The sequence below is a fragment of the Saccopteryx leptura genome, chromosome 3 (genome assembly GCF_036850995.1).
Source record: "Saccopteryx leptura isolate mSacLep1 chromosome 3, mSacLep1_pri_phased_curated, whole genome shotgun sequence".
Taxonomy (NCBI): Eukaryota; Metazoa; Chordata; class Mammalia; order Chiroptera; family Emballonuridae; genus Saccopteryx; species Saccopteryx leptura.
Window position 1 is genome coordinate 255,155,246 of NC_089505.1, and position 18,696 is coordinate 255,173,941.

Sequence of the window (18,696 nt, forward strand, 5' to 3'; positions counted from 1 at the left end):
AATACAACCAAACCAGTATGATCTAGGTTCAAATATCATTTCCTTCATAAAACCTCTTCTTGTCTTTCCTTTCTCCCAAATTCTATACCACAGCTCCTTTTAGTAATTTATCCTCTCTTATCCTATTTTATGGTTATCTGGTTACTGTAGATGTATTATTTCCCCTGCAATCCTTTCGACTGCTTGTAGTTCAAACAGCAAAAATAAAAAAAATAAAAAATAAAAAATAAATTAGAAAGATAAGTGATTATTATTTATATTTGATAGTGGAAGGAAGGTATTTATTATCAAGTTTTATATAATCACTGCTAAATCACAGTTTGGAGTGGGAACCTATTTTAAAACCTTGTATTAGATAAGAAACTATGGGTAAATATTTCTCCTTTGAAGCAGCAGACTTTTGACTCAATATATTTAGATTTTTCTTCCTGATTCCAAATTTTTAATCACTTTAAGTATTTTATATACAATGTCCCCTTAAGATTTAGTATGTAATTTCAATAAACCAAACAGATATAAACATTTCATTGTTTACTTTTCCTTATAAATTTTCTCACTAAGCCCTCTAAAGAACTTTACATTATTAATAGTTAAAGTTCTAAATTATCTTTTATAAAATACCTCTTTATTCGCCCTGGCCGTTTGGCTCAGCGGTAGAGCATCGGCCTGGCGTGAGGGGAACCCGGGTTCAATTCCCGGCCAGGGCACATAGGAGAAGCGCCCATTTGCTTCTCCACCCCCCCCTCCTTCCTCTCTGTCTCTCTCTTCCCCTCCCGCAGCCAAGGCTCCATTGGAGCAAAGATGGCCCGGGCGCTGGGGATGGCTCCTTGGCCTCTGCCCCAGGCGCTAGAGTGGCTCTGGTCGAGGCAGAGCGACACCCTGGAGGGGCAGATCACACATTACCACAAACTACAAAAGCTCAGTTAGAGGACAAATATCAGAAACCAGAGGACACTGATGCTAAAGCAGTCAGTTCTTCCAGGACATATATTTAGTATACAACAGACCTCAAGCATTACATTTGTTGTAATTGAATCATCTGAAAAGAGAATCTACGTGGCATACTAACATTCTTTGAAAAATAAACCAAACTCCATTTCCACATGAAACAAAGCAAAAATAAGATGAAATAAAGTGATTTAATATGCAATTAACTGTTTTAAAATGTTTCACACATACCAATCAAATTAACTATGGTCTCGGTATACATATAATTACTTTGGAGTCTTATCTTTTGTTACTTTATGTTTAAAACCTAACAGAATAATGTATGTGTAACATTCAGTTTATAGAATAATAGAAAGAAGTAGCCTTCACAAATATCATTCAGTAATAATTGTGATTTTCCTAACCATATCACTTTTCTATCCATATTTTTGAAAGTATGTTACATTTACAAAAGTAGTAATTTCAACTACTTTTTTGAAATACAAATAAAAAAAGTTAAACATTTTAAAGGACAGTGACTTTAAAATTGCAAGGTAATTCATCACAATTAGAAAAAAAGTCTATAGAGGTATTATGGATTATTTTTACTGCCTTTCTACATTTTTGATACTTTGTGCACTTATTTTTCCTTTGCTCTTTCCTTTTCCTTTTTCCTCCCACTATCCATACTCCCTTTAGGCAACTGTGCATCAAAAATCCTCCCACGTTCATAGCTGGCTACATCTGTTGCTCTTTTCCATTGTTGAAAATTCCTGCCTTAATCCTATTTGACTTTATTCATGAAAAGGTCATCCTGAATTCAACAAATGGAGGAGCAATGGCAAAGCACACTGTTGAACATGGCCGAGAAAAGGCTGTTGTGTAACATGTAGCTAACATGCTTGCACTGTCTCAGAGGAACTTGATAAATATCACATAGGCCTCCCATCTTGAAGTGTATATAATAATATGCACTATGACCATATTTGCTAAACATCCTAACAATTATAACAATGATCTTTATTTCTGGTAATATACTGCTGTTTTTTTCCTAAACCAACTCTTGAATGTTCATATTACTAACTGTGCCTACCTTCATGAGCATGAATTAACTGAGAGGATCTACTCTAACCCCATTACCGCCAACAGTGTTTGGCAAAGGTTGCCTTTTTTTTTTTTTTACCTTATTCCTCCATAGAATGGCACTCTCATTCTCTTAATAGTCAAAATATGTCTATGAAACTAAATTACTGTATTCAACTTAAAAAAAATAACTTTCCAATTACAATAAGCAGTAAAATGGGTTTGGTTGTGCCTCAGAATTCTTAACAAACACTGATTATAAAACCACAGCTATTATACATTATGCCACTAGTCTTCTTCTCTGTGCTAAATATAGCTCAAATCTATAATTTGTGGCCATCCACATATACCTGACCAAAACTAGGGGCCATTAATATGAAGATAAATTAAAAAGTAAGCACTAAAATAAAATTGACTAAAAGAAAGATTTATGAGGTGAAGATAATTATTTTTAATATGTTCATAACTCACCATGACTAAAATATGGGCATACTTACTCATGCAAACTTACATTCAAGTTAAAAAAGATGCCTGCCAACTTAAGAAGAATCAAGTACAATTACTTTCAGGCAATCAAAAGAAAAGGCCACTGTTATTCCTATGGCTTAACAAGGAAAAGAAATCATATCCATAATACACTGTGTTGTTGACCTTAAATGAGATTTTTCATATAAGGCAAAACTAAATATAAGACATTTAAAAAACTACTTAGCTATTTATATATAAACTCAAATAGTTATTAAGGACACCTTGCCACTGTTTTATAATAGGCTTTGTAAAATCAATTTTTCTAAAAAAAAAAAAAAAAAGTAAAGACTCTTTTTAGCAAGTAAATCAGTAAATCTGTTTACAAATTGATATTTGCCTGAAATGTGACACACTTATACTAGAAAGTGTGTGATGTAATGAATGACCTAAGTAAGGTTATTAACCTAATATTTGCCTCAGTTTCCTTATTTTTAAAATGGGAATACAGCAACCACCTTATCTATTGATGGGTTTTGTATAAAGAATAAAATAAATCATGCATATTTAAATGTTTTAGAGACTACAAAGCATTTTATAAATGTAAGGAACTGTTATCATGCAAAGGGAACTTCTCTCAACTGGTCAGCAGTTATATCTCTTAGAGGCAGTGTAGCTCATGGAAACAGACTCAAATAAACCAAGGTAAATGTTCTATGTCAAAGAATCTCAATTTTTTTTTCATTACATAATTTTTCTTAAGTATTTTCATGATTCTAGCTGTTGGAATCAACAGTCATTTTTGAGACTCTTCCAGATGGTCTCAGCATGGAACTCCAGTATACATGAATATAAAATTTTTGTGACAGAACAAAAAGTGGCAGCTAATGTTACTTGCTGTCATCTGATTCAGACCCAGTCTCCAAATCCATCTAGCAAGGGTTTCATATCCTGCCCAAGGAAGAGACCACACACAGTGAATCTATATGGAAAGGTTCCCTAGTCTCAATAAAGAGGTAGGTAAATAGGAGATCCTAGAAAATTATAAAATGTTTATGTTGCCTATTTTTCCTATTAAAAAACATCATGTATCCAGAGGCGAATTTAACAGCGGGTGTACCAGGCGAGTGCCCTGGGCCCTGATTTCTGAAGGGCCCCACAAACCCCCAATTTTACACTTTTTTCTAATGTAAAGGGCCCAATATTTTCTTCTGCACTCAGAGCTTCAACCGACCTTAATCCACCTCTGCAGGTATTGTGTGTTTTTTTGTATTTTTCCGAAGCTAGAAACGGGGAGAGACAGTCAGACAGACTCCCGCATGCGCCCGACCGGGATCCACCCGGCACACCCACCACGGGGCGACGCTCTGCCCACCAGGGGGCGATGCTCTGCCCCTGGGGGGGGGGTCGCTCTGCCGCAACCAGAGCCACTCTAGCACCTGGGGCAGAGGCCAAGAAGCCATCCCCAGCGCCCGGGCCATCTTTGCTCCAATGGAGCCTCGGCTGCGGGAGGGGAAGAGAGAGACAGAGAGGAAGGAGAGGGGGAGGGGTGGAGAAGCAGATGGGCGCTTCTCCTGTGTGCCCTGGCCAGGAATCGAACCTGGGACTTCTGCACGCCAAGCTGACGCTCTACCACTGAGCCAACCAGCCAGGGCTGCAGGTATCTTAAGAGACTACTGGAGCGAGCTTTATTTTCCTCCAATGGGACTGAATAACATCTGTTGTCTGAAGATGTCCCTGTGCTAACTCAAGGCTCAGTACCCCATGCCCTTGTTCTCTATTTTGTCCAGAAGTAGGGAAGACCTTCAGTGTCTGAGTTTATAACAAATATCTTTGTGAAGTTCAGAATTAATGAGTTTTCCCTGGGAAGTCTCAACAGGCCAGCACCTCTGATCTCCCTGAGCTCAGACATCCCTGAAGGAGGCTTAAAGGTGATTCTCTTACAGTCTGTATTTTTGTTTCTTAAATAGATTTTATTTTGAATTGTCTTATTTCACAAAATCTATCATTTTGCTAATCCCTTGAAAAGGCAAGACCAATTTTACTGTTAATTCTGATATCCACGTGTAGGTGCACGACTCAGAAGGAAGAAGAGAAGTAGAAAGAATGGAAAGAGAAACTGTAATTGTCTAAAACCGAATTCATTTTACAAACTTATTCTTTTTTTACTTTATTAAAGACAGAGTCAGGATAACTTTCCTCCCTTCCTATTATTCTACAATCTTCCCTAATTCCTTCTTTCCTTCCTTTTTCCTTTCTATCCCTCTGTCCATTCATCCATACAGCAAATATTTATTGAGCACCTATTACATGCTAAGCACCCATGCTAGAATCTAAGCATAGAAATGAAGCCCCTGATATCATGGAGTTCATAAAATAGTGTGTGTGTGAGGGTGTGTGTGTGGGGGGGGAGATAAACAAAGAATACAGGTAGAAGACAGTGATTGGGAAAGGGATGATGGTTTATACAGGATATACAGGCAAGGAGGCAAGTTCTCTTTAAATGACACTGAAAAGAGACCTGAATGAAATGAGGGAATGAGTCATGAGAAAAACTGAAAAATAATGTTACAGATGGAGCAAAAGCAAATGTAAAGGTCTGAGGCTAGAACAAACTGAACATGTATGAGGACCAGAGAACCAGAACCAGCATGGCATTAACAGAATAGAAGAGACAGCAGGTAGAAGGAAATAAGGTTTGAGAAAAATGTAAAGACCAGATCATAGGGACTGTAGGCTATGGTACTTTTATTTTGCAACCAGAAAGCCATTGGTGGGTTTTGAATAAGGCAGTGATATAATCTGATTGATTTATAAACATTATTCCAGTGAGATTTCCAGTTCCAAAGATATTCTGGAGATCTTCACACTGCAAAACAACCAGATACTGCATAAAATACAAATTTTTATTGAATTGCTGGGCACAAAAATATTTTTATATAAAAACCTGAGCGATGAACTGTGAGCTTTTGTGAAAGACAAGGGTTTTCCAAAGGCAGAAAAATCTTTTTGTTTTGAGTACATTTGTGTGTGTGTCCTTCATTTTTAAAAGTAAATAAATAATTTTAAAATAGACACATCCTTACAACCAAGAAACTATATTCTTAGAAATATTTTTTAGTACAGGTTTTTTTCTTTCTTTCTTTCTTTTATTTATTTATTTTATTTTTTATTTTTCTGAAGCTGGAAACGGGGAGGCAGTCAGACAGACTCCCGCATGCGCCCGACCGGGATCCACCCGGCACGCCCACCAGGGGCGATGCTCTGCCCATCCGGGGCGTATTACAGGCTTTTTTCAATCTTGGCTAAACATTAAAATCATCTGTATAATTAAACAAAACAAAACTGATGTCCGACTTCATTTCTAGAGATTATAATTTACTGGTTTGGGTAGGGCCCAGCACTGACATTTTTTAAAGTTTCCCAGCTACAAGTGACAGAATACACTTACACATGTCAGTTGAGATATACGAAGAATATTCATAGCAACATTATTTCCAATAGCAGATACTTGGGTAGGGGGATTCTTACCTCTATCATCAGAAGAACAGGTAAATTGTGTAATGGGTATTATTCAGCAGTGAAAATGGCTAACCTACAGCTACGTGCAACAACATGGATAAATCTTGGAAACAATATTGAGTAACTAAATAAGTCTATCTAAAGGATAATATACTTCTGTAAGGTCAAAACAAGAAAATTAAATAACATATAGTTTGGTGTACAGATTAGTGCCATTTTTTTTTAATTCAGTGAGAGGAGGGGAGGCAGAGACAGACTCTTGCATGTACCCCAACCAGGATCCACCCAGGATCCACCCAGAAAACCCACTAGGGGGTGATGCTCTGCCCAATTGGGGCTACTCCGTTGCTTGGCAACTGAGCTACTTTAGCACCTGAGGCAGAAGTAATGGAGCCATCCTCAGTGCCCAAGGACAACTCACTCCAATCGAGCCATGTCTACAGGAGGGAAAGAAAGAGAGAAGTGAGAGGGGGAGAGAGGGAGAAGCAGATGGGCACTTCTCCTGTGTGCCCTGACCGGGACTCTAACCTGGAACATCCAATATCATTTTTTATAAAGTTTAAAATAAATATTGTCTAGAGGTTCATACATATAAGAGAACAGTTAGTAGCTATGTTTGGGGTTGGGGGGCGGAGGTGATTTAAAGGCAGAGGGATAGGGCAGAAGCATTCTGGGTAGATTTAACATTATTGGTAAAGTTTTAGTGCTTAACATTGGGTGGCATTCATTTTGTTGTTATGATCTATAACTTATAGTTTATGTTACTTTGCATAAATCAAATATCAAATAATAACATTTTTAAAAAGATTTCTACTGTGTTGAAAATAGACTTGGGATAGGATATAAAAGTAGAAGCAGAGAGATAAGTTGAGAAGCTACTGAAGTAAGAAAGGAGGGAGCTGACAGTGGATTATATCACAGTGGAGTGGAAGAGATGGTGAGAAGTGATCAGATTTAGAATACATTTAGAAGAGTAAAACTTCTAGGACTTACTAATAGATTGAAGATTCTATACTGTCCAATATAATGCCACTAGTCACATATGACAATTAAAATGAAATAAAACTTAAAACTCAATTCTTTAGCTGCACAGCCATTTTAAGTGCACATATGGCTACCATATTAGTACAGATACAGGACACATAAAGTTCTATTTGATAGTGTGTAGAAAATGAAAGAGAAAAGACAGCTGTTCAGTTTTCTGTCTGAGCTATTAGGTGAATGGCAGCGCCATTTACTGAGAGATGAGGAAAATAGGAAGAATAGCAAGTTTGGAAGTAAATAAAGAGTTCAATTTTATGCAAATATAAACATTGAGTAGGTACAGATGAAAGAAAAGTTGAAGCTACAGAGACATATTTGGAATACATTATAGTATATATAGTACTATATTTTAAATCACAAGATTACATTTGATTGCAAAATGGTACATTTCCTTGAAATCCAGTTGATATTACCAAAATTACAAAGGCATTTAATTATTGGATAATGCGTAAGGTACACGGGTCGTTGTATGGCTCTCACGGAATTACATTTTAAAATATGTGGCATTCATGGCTCTCTCAGCCAAAAAGGTTCCCGACCTCTGCTTTAAAGACATTATACAAATGTACACACAAGAACATTTCTTAAAATTGAAAATATATATTCAGGTTACTAATCAAGTTTTATATGATACAGAATTAAATCATGGTACTCAAAGAAATTTTTATTTTGAACTATATACTATGTATACTCAGTTTAAAATGGTAAAGCATATACTGTTTGTTTAGCTTTCCTTCTTTTTGAGGTGTTAGAATTTTAAGTTAGGGTAAGACTACTTTTGATGCTTCCTTCAGAGTTATATAAAAGTAACACTTCTATTAAAAAATATCTTTTAGAAATTTCTATAAATGTCTTTCATTGTTAATGTTTATTAAAGTTATGACTGCTGCTCATGGAAATTATAAAGTGCACATGTCTGAGTTAATATTTTAAAAATTAAGAACTATACCAGTAATATCCTTGGTAATGCATCTTTGAAAGCATCATTATTCAATAGTATTAATATGGAATTGGTAATGTTTTGTACATGATATGTTAACTGGTATTAAGTAAGTATTTTAAAGTAATTTTTTTCTTTTCAAAAAATTGGTGCTTTATAGTAAACACATTTTTTCCTAGGGGAAAAAGCAAACAAATAATCTCTTTATTAAAATAGTATTTTAGTCAAGTCTAAATTTGTGAGAATAGTATAGGCTAAAATAAAAATAACATCTGCTGTGTCAAGTTTTGTTAAGTAAATTAAAAATATTAATGTTTTAGTAGTAGTAGCCCTGGCCAGTTGGCTCAGTGGTAGAGCATCAGCCTGGCATGTGGATGTCCCCGGTTCGATTCCCAGTCAGGGCACACAGGAGAAGCACCCATCTGCTTCTCCACCCTTCCCCCTTTCCTTTCTCTCTATCTCTCTCTTCCCCTCCCATAGCCAAGGCTCCATTGGAGCAGGGTTGGCCTGGGTGCTGAGGATGGCTCCAAAGCCTCCTACTCAGGAGTTAGAATGACTGGTTGCAACAGAACAATGCCCCAAGATTGGCAGAGCATCACTCCCTGGTGGGCATGCTGGTTGGATACCAGTCAGGCGCACGCAGAAGGAGTTTGTCTCTCTGTTTCCCTGCTTCTCACTCACTTCAGAAAAATACACACACACACACAAAATAAATAAATAAATGTAAAAATATTAATGTTTTAAAGAAATACATATAAGGAGAACAGTACATAATTAAACAAACTTTTTAAAATTGTGTGAAGGCCCTAGCCGGTTAGCTCAGTTGGTTAGTGTCATATGAAATGCCAACGTTGTATGTTTGATTCCTGGCCAGGGCACAAATGGATGCATCCAATAGATACTCAGCTAAGTGGGAAAACAAATGAATGCTTCTCTCTCTCTCCTCTGCTTCCTCTCTCTGTTTCTCTAAAATCAATCAATAACAAATAAAATTATGTGAAAATCTTAAGTGCACATTACTTTTAATTTAATAAAGTCCGGCCAAATGAGGTGCTGTACTTTATAAATTCAAGCTATGGTGAGTACATAAAAGAACTGACTGTTTTTTATTAAAAATAGACTGTTACAATTAGATGAGCCTATTCTGTTTTGTACACTTATAAGGTTTTACTATAAGAAATATGGATAGTCTTTGTAAAAAACAAAACCAAAAACAATACCCAAAAAAACTTAGCTATGTTAAAACTTAAGTTTTCCAAAGGCAATTTTAGGAGGTAAACACTAAAGTTTCCACTGCAAAAGCATCTGATGGTGGTAAAGAAATAGTTTTAAGATTTTTATCCACATTATTACATCATAGAATTAGAAATTTTAATACAGTACACATAAGCCATTATCTCTTGAGCTTCACAAGACATTCTAGGTATAAGAATGGTTCCAAACTCTGGAATTTAATTCTAGAACATAAATATATTTTATTGTAAAGTTATACTATAATGTTACACTTCCAAAGAATTATATATTTATTCACAATGTATTTTGAACTACTGAGTTTCTTTCTCAACAAGATCACTATCAGAGGTGTTTTATCTAGCTTTAAAAGTCTTCTTTCTCCAGCACTACACTGAATACTATTTTAAGTATTTTTTTTTTTAAGGACAAAAAGATTCCTGAGTTACAAAGGCAAGACCTAAGGAAATGATCTAGCTACATTCAGGTTTGCAAAAAAAAAAAATACTCATACATCCTTAATGATAATGGTGCCAACATATACTGTATATATTAATCCTTAGATTACAACTCTTAATCCAGGTATTAAAAAGTTTACATGTCCCACAGTAGTTTGCCCTTCTGTACATAAGCCAGTTAAAGAATATCTATTACTACTGAAAATATGTCCTAACTTCTTGCTTTAATGCTATGGAAACAGACAGTGAAAGAATATTAAGCCATTTTATGATATCTAGTTGCTCCAGTAATTCAATTGTACTGTGATTGTTTTTGAGACTCTTCTCCAAGATCAAACATGTCAGGCATGTTCTTCAAGCTTTTCAAGTTGGGACTTATGTTAAAAAACAGTGCCAAGCAAAAAGTTTAAGGAAACATAAAACCTTCATAGAAATAATCACAAGAATTCAACTTGATTGTAAATATCTTCCTCACCAACACAAGCAGTAAAACAAAAAATTTTCATTAGATTTTTAGTTTATTTCCTGTTTATATTGTCTTCTTTCCTATTCATTACTTGAAAAATGTATATTAATTTTCAAATATATAGGTTTGTTCTAGTTATTGATTTCTAGATTAAAACACTATGGGCAGAAAACATAATTTTTACTCTCTGAAACTTATTTTTTTAACTTTTTAAAAAAAATTATTCATTTTAGAGAGGTGTGTGAGGGGGGAGTGAGAGAGAGAAGGGGGGAAGGAGCAGGAAGCATCAACTCCCATATGTGCTTTGACCAGGCAAGCCCAGGGTTTAGAAATGGTGACCTCAGCATTCCAGGTTGAGGCTTTATCCACTGAGCCACCACAGCTCAGGCCCTTTGAAACTCATTGAAAACTTACTTTAGAACCTAAGATATCATAGCTACTCTTTCTAAATAAATGACTTCTATAGTTGTATAGAGTAGTATTTTATAGTCAAAAATACTATTAAGATATGTTTAGGTTTCTATCTCAATCCATTCATCCTGCCTTGTACTCATAAACCCTTTTAATCTAAAGACCCAAGTAATTCTTCAGCTCACATAAATTCTCTTCTTTCTCTGATAAGTTATTTTCCTCATCTTTTCTCATCTCTACAATCTCCATTATAAAAATAGTAATCTTCCTAACTATCCTTTATTCTTATTTTTCTCTCATTACTTTAATCTCTTCTCTTATCACCTCAAATTCTAAAGAGAATTTTTCAAGTTTGTCTTCTAATTCATTAATTTGATGTTCTACAATATCTGTGCACCACGGCTGGAATTAGCATGAGGCAAGGCAGTGCCAAGCATCAGACTGAAGGTGACGAGCAGATGTAGAGTCTGTATGTGTACAATCTGAAAGCAAGTGCTTCAAAAATTTTGTGCCCCAGGACCCCTTGCCTCACCCTAGTCCAGGCCCTCCAGTCCATATGCTTAAATATATTTTAGAATTGATATTGCTGGGGCCAAAAAGGGGATATTTCTCAATATCCTCACTAATAATTCTTCTCAGACATAAATATAGTGAGCTGATTTTGAAGGAAATATTATTCAAATTTTGGTAGCTTGAGTTTTTTGTCTGTCTTTGTGCAGGGTTTTCTTCTTGTTGCGTTCTATTGTACTGTTCCTTGACTCCTAGACGCTCAGGTGCAAAATATTCTGAAAACTTTCCATTAATGTTTACAATTGGTTTTCAAATTTCATTTTAAAATAGTTATTTCAAGTAGTTATTATTCAGGTTTTCTCATAGAAAACTGTGTTGCCACTACAGATTTCACTTTTTAAAAAAACATCTATGGCACAGCCTGCTAACTGTGCCCTAATATCCATTCTACTCTTCTTTCTTAGTAATAAAACCCTTGACTCTTTTTTATAGTTGCTTTTTTTTCCTTTTTTAAAATTAAAAAATTTTCAATTACAATTTACATTCAGTATTATTTTTTATTAGTTTCAGGTGTTCAGCATAGTGGTTAGACAATCACACACTTTACAAAGCGTTCCCCTTGACATTCCAAGTACCCAACTGGCACCACACATAGTTATCACAATATTATTGACTGTATTTTACATACCCATGACTATTTTGCAACTACCAATCTGTACTTCTCAATCCCTTCACCTTTATTATGCAGTTCTCCAAACTCCTTCCCCTTTGGCAACCATCAGTCTGAGTAATAGAACCCCTGACTTCTAAATGGGTAATACAATTGCCCAGAATAAAGATTAATTTTCTAATCTCTCCTGTTAGAGGTAGGTATGACTTTTGTCCTTTCTTCTTAACTGGAATAAGGCATAACAGCTGTGGCTCAAGCAGCTACCTTGAGCCACAAGGTAAGAAGTCTATGCTGAGGATGATGGTGAATCAGCAGAATAAAAGACTGAGTCCCTGATGTCTTTGTGAGGCTATTTTATCAGCAATGGACTTTAATATTTTCGAAGACAAATAAATTTTTCTTTTATTTAAACTGTCATTTGAGGCTTCTATAGCCCACAGATAATGCTAATTCCAACTGAAATTGCATTAACTAGAGACTCAGGTGATTAATACAATCTTAAACCCAGCTATCAGTTGCTTTTCTGGGTATCTACCCCCAAAATATGAAAACATTTACTTGTAAAATTATATGTACCCCTATGTTCACTGCAGCATTATTCACAATGGCCAAGACATAGAAACAACCAAAGTGTCCTTTGAGAGATGATTGCTTAGAGAAGATATAGTGCATATATACAATGGAATATGACTCAGCCATAAGAAAAGATGAAATATTGCCATTTGCAAGAACACAGATGAACCTGAGAATATCATGCTATGCGAAAAAGTCAAGAACCATATGATTTCATTCATATACAGGATATAAAGCTGAAAGCAAGAAATGGAACAAATAAACAAAAATTCATAGACACAGAAAACATTATGGTGGTTACGAGAGAAAAAAGGGGGTGGGGGAAGGGAGTAAAGGAGTCAAATATATGGTGATGAAAGGAGAGTTGACTGGAGAGGGTAAATAGTCAATGCAATATACAAATGATATATTATAGGATTATACACTTCAAACCTATATAATTTTATTAACCCATGTCACTCCAATAAATTTAATTAAAACTTACAAGAAATAATTCTGGGAAGTTCCACACACATATATATATATATTTTTAATTTTATTTATTTATTTATTTATTTATTATTATTCATTCCTTTTTTTTAGAGAGCGAGAGAGAGAGAGAGAGAGAGAGAGAGAGAGAAAGGGGAGAGGAGCAGGAAGCATCAACTCCCATATATGCCTTGACCAGGCAAACTCAGGGTTTTGAACCGGCGATCTCAGTGTTACAGGTTGGTGCTTTATCCACTGTGCCACCACAGATCAGGCTCCACATATAGTAGTTGATTCAATTTTCTAATCTCTCTTGTTAGACGTAGGTGTGATTTGTTCCTAACCTTTAGCTAAAGTCAGCTACACTCAAAGAGAAGTTTCAGAACAAAAATTATTTTGCAGGAAGAAAAGAAACTTGACTAAATTTAAAAGGTAAAGGCAAGCCCTGGCCGGTTGGTTCAGTGGTAGAGCGTCAGCCTGGCGTGAAGGAGTCCCGGGTTCGATTCCTGGCCAGGGCACAAAGGAGAAGTGCCCATCTGCTTCTCCATCCCTCCCCCTCTCCTTCCTCTCTGTCTCTCTCTTCCCCTCCTGCAGCCAAGGCTCCATTGGAGCAAAGTTGGCCCGGGTGCTGAGGATGGCTCTGTGGCCTCTGCCTCAGGCGCTAGAATGGCTCTGATTGCAACAGAGCCAGATGGGCAGAGCATCGCCCCCTGGTGGGCATGCCGGGTGGATCCCAGTCGGGCACATGCGGGAGTCTGTCTGACTGCCTCCCCGTTTCCAGCTTCAGAAAAATACAAAACAAACAAACAAACAAACAAAAAACACGTAAAGGCAGATTGAAGCCATTCCAGAAAGGGGAACAGACACAATGGATTCCTGAGGCACTACTATACCCTCTACCTCTCGGGCTCTATAGACTATCCTTTGGTCTCTATACCAACTTAGACTTTTGGCTTAGGAAAAAGAAAACAAATCAACCAAATGGCTTGTTTCTATTAGTTATAACCAAAAGAATATTAATCAATAAAAAAGGTGATACATATAGGAATGCCCCAACAGGATATTCTGATAAGTAAGGTATTCCAGTAAGTCAAAATTTTACAGGTAACTTAAGCTTAGCTTTTTCGCCCTTAGCTAACATTGAATGCAGCCTGGCATTTTATTTTACATAATAACTGTGTGTTTATCATTGTATTCAAACAAATTTTGATTCTCATTCTATTTATGATTTTTAGAAGGTTTGAGACATTTTCAATTTACACGTATGGAAATTAATAGCCTGATTGTGTGCTTATGTTTTTCAGCATGAATGGCTCATAGGCACCATCCTACACAGTTTTGCATAGACAGAACTGGATGTAAAGAATTTTCTAGAAGGAGGCATTTATGTGCAAGAGCTGGGAAAGGTGTTTGACCTGTGGTTTGAATCTGCTTTTGGAACCAATGGAAAGGGCTGCTGTGTGTAAGTTTGACTTTGGTTTACCCTGGGCTTCCCAAGTTATGGCAATCTATATTCAAGTACAAAAACATCCAAATGTAAACCTTAGGTCTTTGCCAGAACTTTCTGGAGAGAGGTAACAGTATAAGAGAAGGCTTCAGTTATTTAGCTGGGCCTTCAGAGAAATGGATAGGGTTTTTTGCTTTTAGAGATAGAGCAAGTGGACAGTGGTATCATTGTCGATCACTGGAGCTCCACTAAACAGGATCTTTGAGGGAGCCCTTCTCCACTGGACCAGGGTAATTTCATCATCAAATGTACAGTGTGACTCTTTTTTATGTTATCACAAAAGTATAACTTTATTTTAATTCTTTATTGTCCTTAATAGTTGGCTCTTTATATCGTGAGCTTTTTTACCCACTCATCTACTGAGAGACACAAAATCTTGGCTTCTATAATTAATGCTGCAGTGAACACAAGGGAGCATAAATTCTTTTGAATCAGTGTTTCAGGCTTTTCAGATATATCCCCAGAAGCAGAACTGCTAGGTCCTAAAGCAATTCCACTTTTAATTTTTTGAAATGACTCCATACTGTTTCCCACAGTGGCTGCACCAGTCTGCATTCCCACCAACAGTGCACAAGGGTTCCCTCTTCTCCACATCCTCACCAACACCTGTTTGTTTATTTATTGATGATAGCCATTCTGACAGCTGTGAGGTGATATCTCATTGTGGCTTTAATTTGTATTGCTCTGATGAATAGTGACGCTGAGAATCTTTTCATAATTTGAATTGCATTTCATACTAAGTTGCATGAGTTATACCTAGGTGTTCAGAGTTTATTCACAGTCAGTAAATAGTGGTCAGCCACCACTGATCTAACTTATTTTCTGTTACTGGATGGTTGTATGTTTAAGGTCAGGTTACCTCTCTAAACATTAGTCATTTTCTTAAGTTGTCTTTAAAAGTGTTGTGGTTTTATCATTTTACAAATGCAGAAATCAATGGTCTCAAGTGTTCTGCTCATGTGGATTTATGACACTAAGGGATCCTTAGCTGCCTTTGGGGGTAGTTTGAATTTTATTTGCAATATAAGGACAAGCTTATTATCACTGGTCCTAGTTCTTTTTCATAACTTTTATTAAAAATAAGTAGTTTCAGGTGACAGGTAGGAAAACTAATCTTCTGGCTGAGCACTTGTCATTTTATGACAGTAAAGGCTCTTCAGCTTCTGTAGGCAGTTCCATTTAGTGCTATTTGGTACTGTGTTACACATAACAACTGTGGTATAATATCCTTTTATTACTTGACTAAAATTTGAGCTTGATTTTTATCAAAAGCTTTATCTCAACTATTGTTTCTTTTTCAATTTACAAATAAGGAAAATAATTGGCCAGGAAGATTACCCTTTTAGGCATTAAAACTGTTTAATAATTTAAATAAATAAAAATGTTTTCATGTAAAGCACAATTTCCTAATTTCTTAAATAGAGTACTGTATATAAAACAGAGGAAGACTCTTTCATGTTGACTCAAGGTTGCCAAAATGGTCAATTATTAGACTACGCTTTAATACTGCCAAGTCTTCAGGACTATATCCCAGACTACTGTGGGAATATATGTACACTCACATACAGAGGAATATACATATTCCTTTGATGGATAAGCACATTCTCCTGTGTTTCCTCACTTGCCATTTATCATTTCTTACTATTGTAAGTATGCCATTGATTCTAATCTTCTTCCTTATCTCATACAGAAGTGTGTAGTTAGTAGTTTCCAATTTCTTTTTTTCAGTTTGGCAAAGATCCATTTTTTCCCAAATGAAATCTTACATGAATTTCAACATATAAAATAAATGAATGTGGATGGATTTGTGCTGTAAATGTGGATCAGGGGGTTTAGCAGCCTGCAGCTAAGCCTCCATACCTGGTGTCCAGTGCCAGACACCAAGGCACCTCATGAAACCCAGGTTGCCACCAAATAGTTTAATCTCACTCTTCAAACCTAAAAGTGACTTCTCCTAAAAGATCATTTTTTAAAGGTAATGTTGTCTTATTACTTGTGTAGAAGGCAACAACAAAAGGATGCATGATCTCATTATTCTAAAACCTTTATTAGTGTAACAAACAAAAACAAAGTAAAATGTGTAAGGTTTGAAAATTCAAACATAGCCAAGGTAAAAAAAGGAAAAGCAATGCCTTCCTCAATCTTTTGCATAACCTCCATGCTACCAAAACCCTTCTCCTCAAAGGTCACCAATATTGTTACTTGTAATTCCTTCCATAATATACATGTGTATGTCCACATGTATATGTGTGAATAAAGCTCTTTGAATGAAACGTCATACATAGAGGAAGTCTTATACTATACCGTTACATAATTTGTTTTTCATTTAATAATGTATCATTAATCTTTTGTTTTGTTTTTGTTTTTTTATTGAATTTATTGGGTTGACACTAGTTAACAAAACTATACATGTTTCAGGTGCACAATTCCAGAATACATGGGTATACTGTATTGTGTTCACCACCCTGACAAAAGTCTCTTTCCATCACTATCCCTCTATACCTTCTTCTACCTCCCTTTACCTCTAATCTTTTATAAATTAAGTTTTCACAGTTACCTTTCACATAGTTGTTATTTAAACTAACTCCCAGATCAGCAGGTTACCATGGATATAAATGATTGTTTCTACTATCTGTGTCTGAGCATAACTGAGCGTTTTCCAAGAGAAACATGATGGCACATGCTCAGCCTTTCCTATAAACATCACACACTCCACACGTATCTGCGATAGAACAGTATCTTCAAAATATGTAAAGAACAGTCATATTATAATCACTACAACAGAACTTAATCACCATATATAACAATGTTTCTATGAAAAAAAATGCATTAAGAGTTCCAACTTGGAACTAGAAATACCTCTGTTACAGGCAAACTGGCACAGTGGGAAAAGTATAGGTTTTAGACACAAAAGACTTGAACTTTTAACCTGACACTGTCACTACTAGTTTTATCACTTTGAGCAAGTTACTTAAGATTCAGTTTCTCATACATAAAAAGGAGATAATCGTATGTATTTCTCAGGTTGTTCTATGGATCAAATGTGGGGAAAAAATATTGCCTGGCAAGCAACAGACACTATTATGGTCCTCTCCACTTTCCTAGAAAGAGACTAGAATTTCTTGATTAGCTTCAAACTCCATCCTGATGGATGACAGAAGATAATGGGGCAGGGAGCATGCTGGCAGGAGAGACTTGGGGACATAAGGGATAGGTTTAGTTATGTTTGATGAACAGAATGGATAAAGGACCTAAGTAGTTTCTTGATTCTGACTTATGTTCCTGTTACTGGCCTTCCATGGAACTAGCAATCTCTTTTGCTTTACATTTCTACCATTTGCTACTTTCATGTAGAGTACCCCATATCCTCCCTCCTTTCCCAGCCAATTGAAAGACAGAATTTGGTCCTAGCTTCACCCCTAAAGTTATAGTGTAAAAAAAATGTGTGATATAAAAACATACACCTAGAGGTTGACTTCTGGACTAGCCCAGTCAAGACCTCAGTAAACTCAATCTCCCTCTAAAACAATGAAAATACAGGCAAACAAGCTATGTATTTCAGAACTCTGGTATTTAATGAAAGCCACAGAAAGAAGTGAAAATTACTGACCCTGGATGCCCTTGAGAAAAACAGCAGCCCAGGCACCTAAAGTGGAGTAGGATTCATATATAATACAATTAATGAAAATGCCATTTTCAAAGCCTGTCTCTACTGGCTGGAGGACCTGTGGCTTTTACTTTATCCCTCTCAGTTCAAGTTCATCATATTCTTCCCTACCTATCTGGGACAGTTATATAAGATAATATAGTAACAACAAGAAAATATCCACGAGTAGATGAGAGAAAGTTATTCATCTAAAAAAAACTTGCTAAATACAACATTTCTACCTTATACATTTAAGATATACCATTTGCAATGAAACCATTTAAAAGATTCAGACTTTGTTATAAGTTTTACCTTTCTATGTAGTTATTAAGTATTAAAATCTATTTAAAAATAGTGAAAATAAGGGAAAATTTTAAGTTATGTATATCAAAGTGACAATATTGAAATTCTTCAATTAAGCATTTCTCTGCCTAAACCTTAATCTTCCAGGACATTTCTCAAAGGATGACTTCTACTCCTTCCTCTGTATCAGTGTAAGCTGTCCTTCACATCTAGCTAGCTCAGCGGTTCTCAACCTGTGGGTCGCGACCCCGGTGGGGGTTGAACGACCAAAACACAGGGGTCGCCTAAAGCAATCGGAAAATACATATTTTATTTAAAAATGTATTGTATAATAAATACATATTTTATTTAAAAATGTATTGTATAATAAATATGTGTTTTATTTAAAAATGTATTGTATAATAAATACATATTTTATTTAAAAATGTATTGTATAATAAATATGTTTTATTTAAAAATGTATTGTATAATAA

General features: G+C 35.8%; 1 protein-coding gene across 7 annotated transcripts in view; it reads right to left on the bottom strand.

The window, feature by feature from the left end:
- EHBP1 (EH domain binding protein 1) overlaps nucleotides 1-18,696 on the bottom strand; it is a 571,353-nt gene that overhangs the window by 158,954 nt on the left and 393,703 nt on the right. The gene's annotated exons all lie outside the window — the stretch shown is intronic.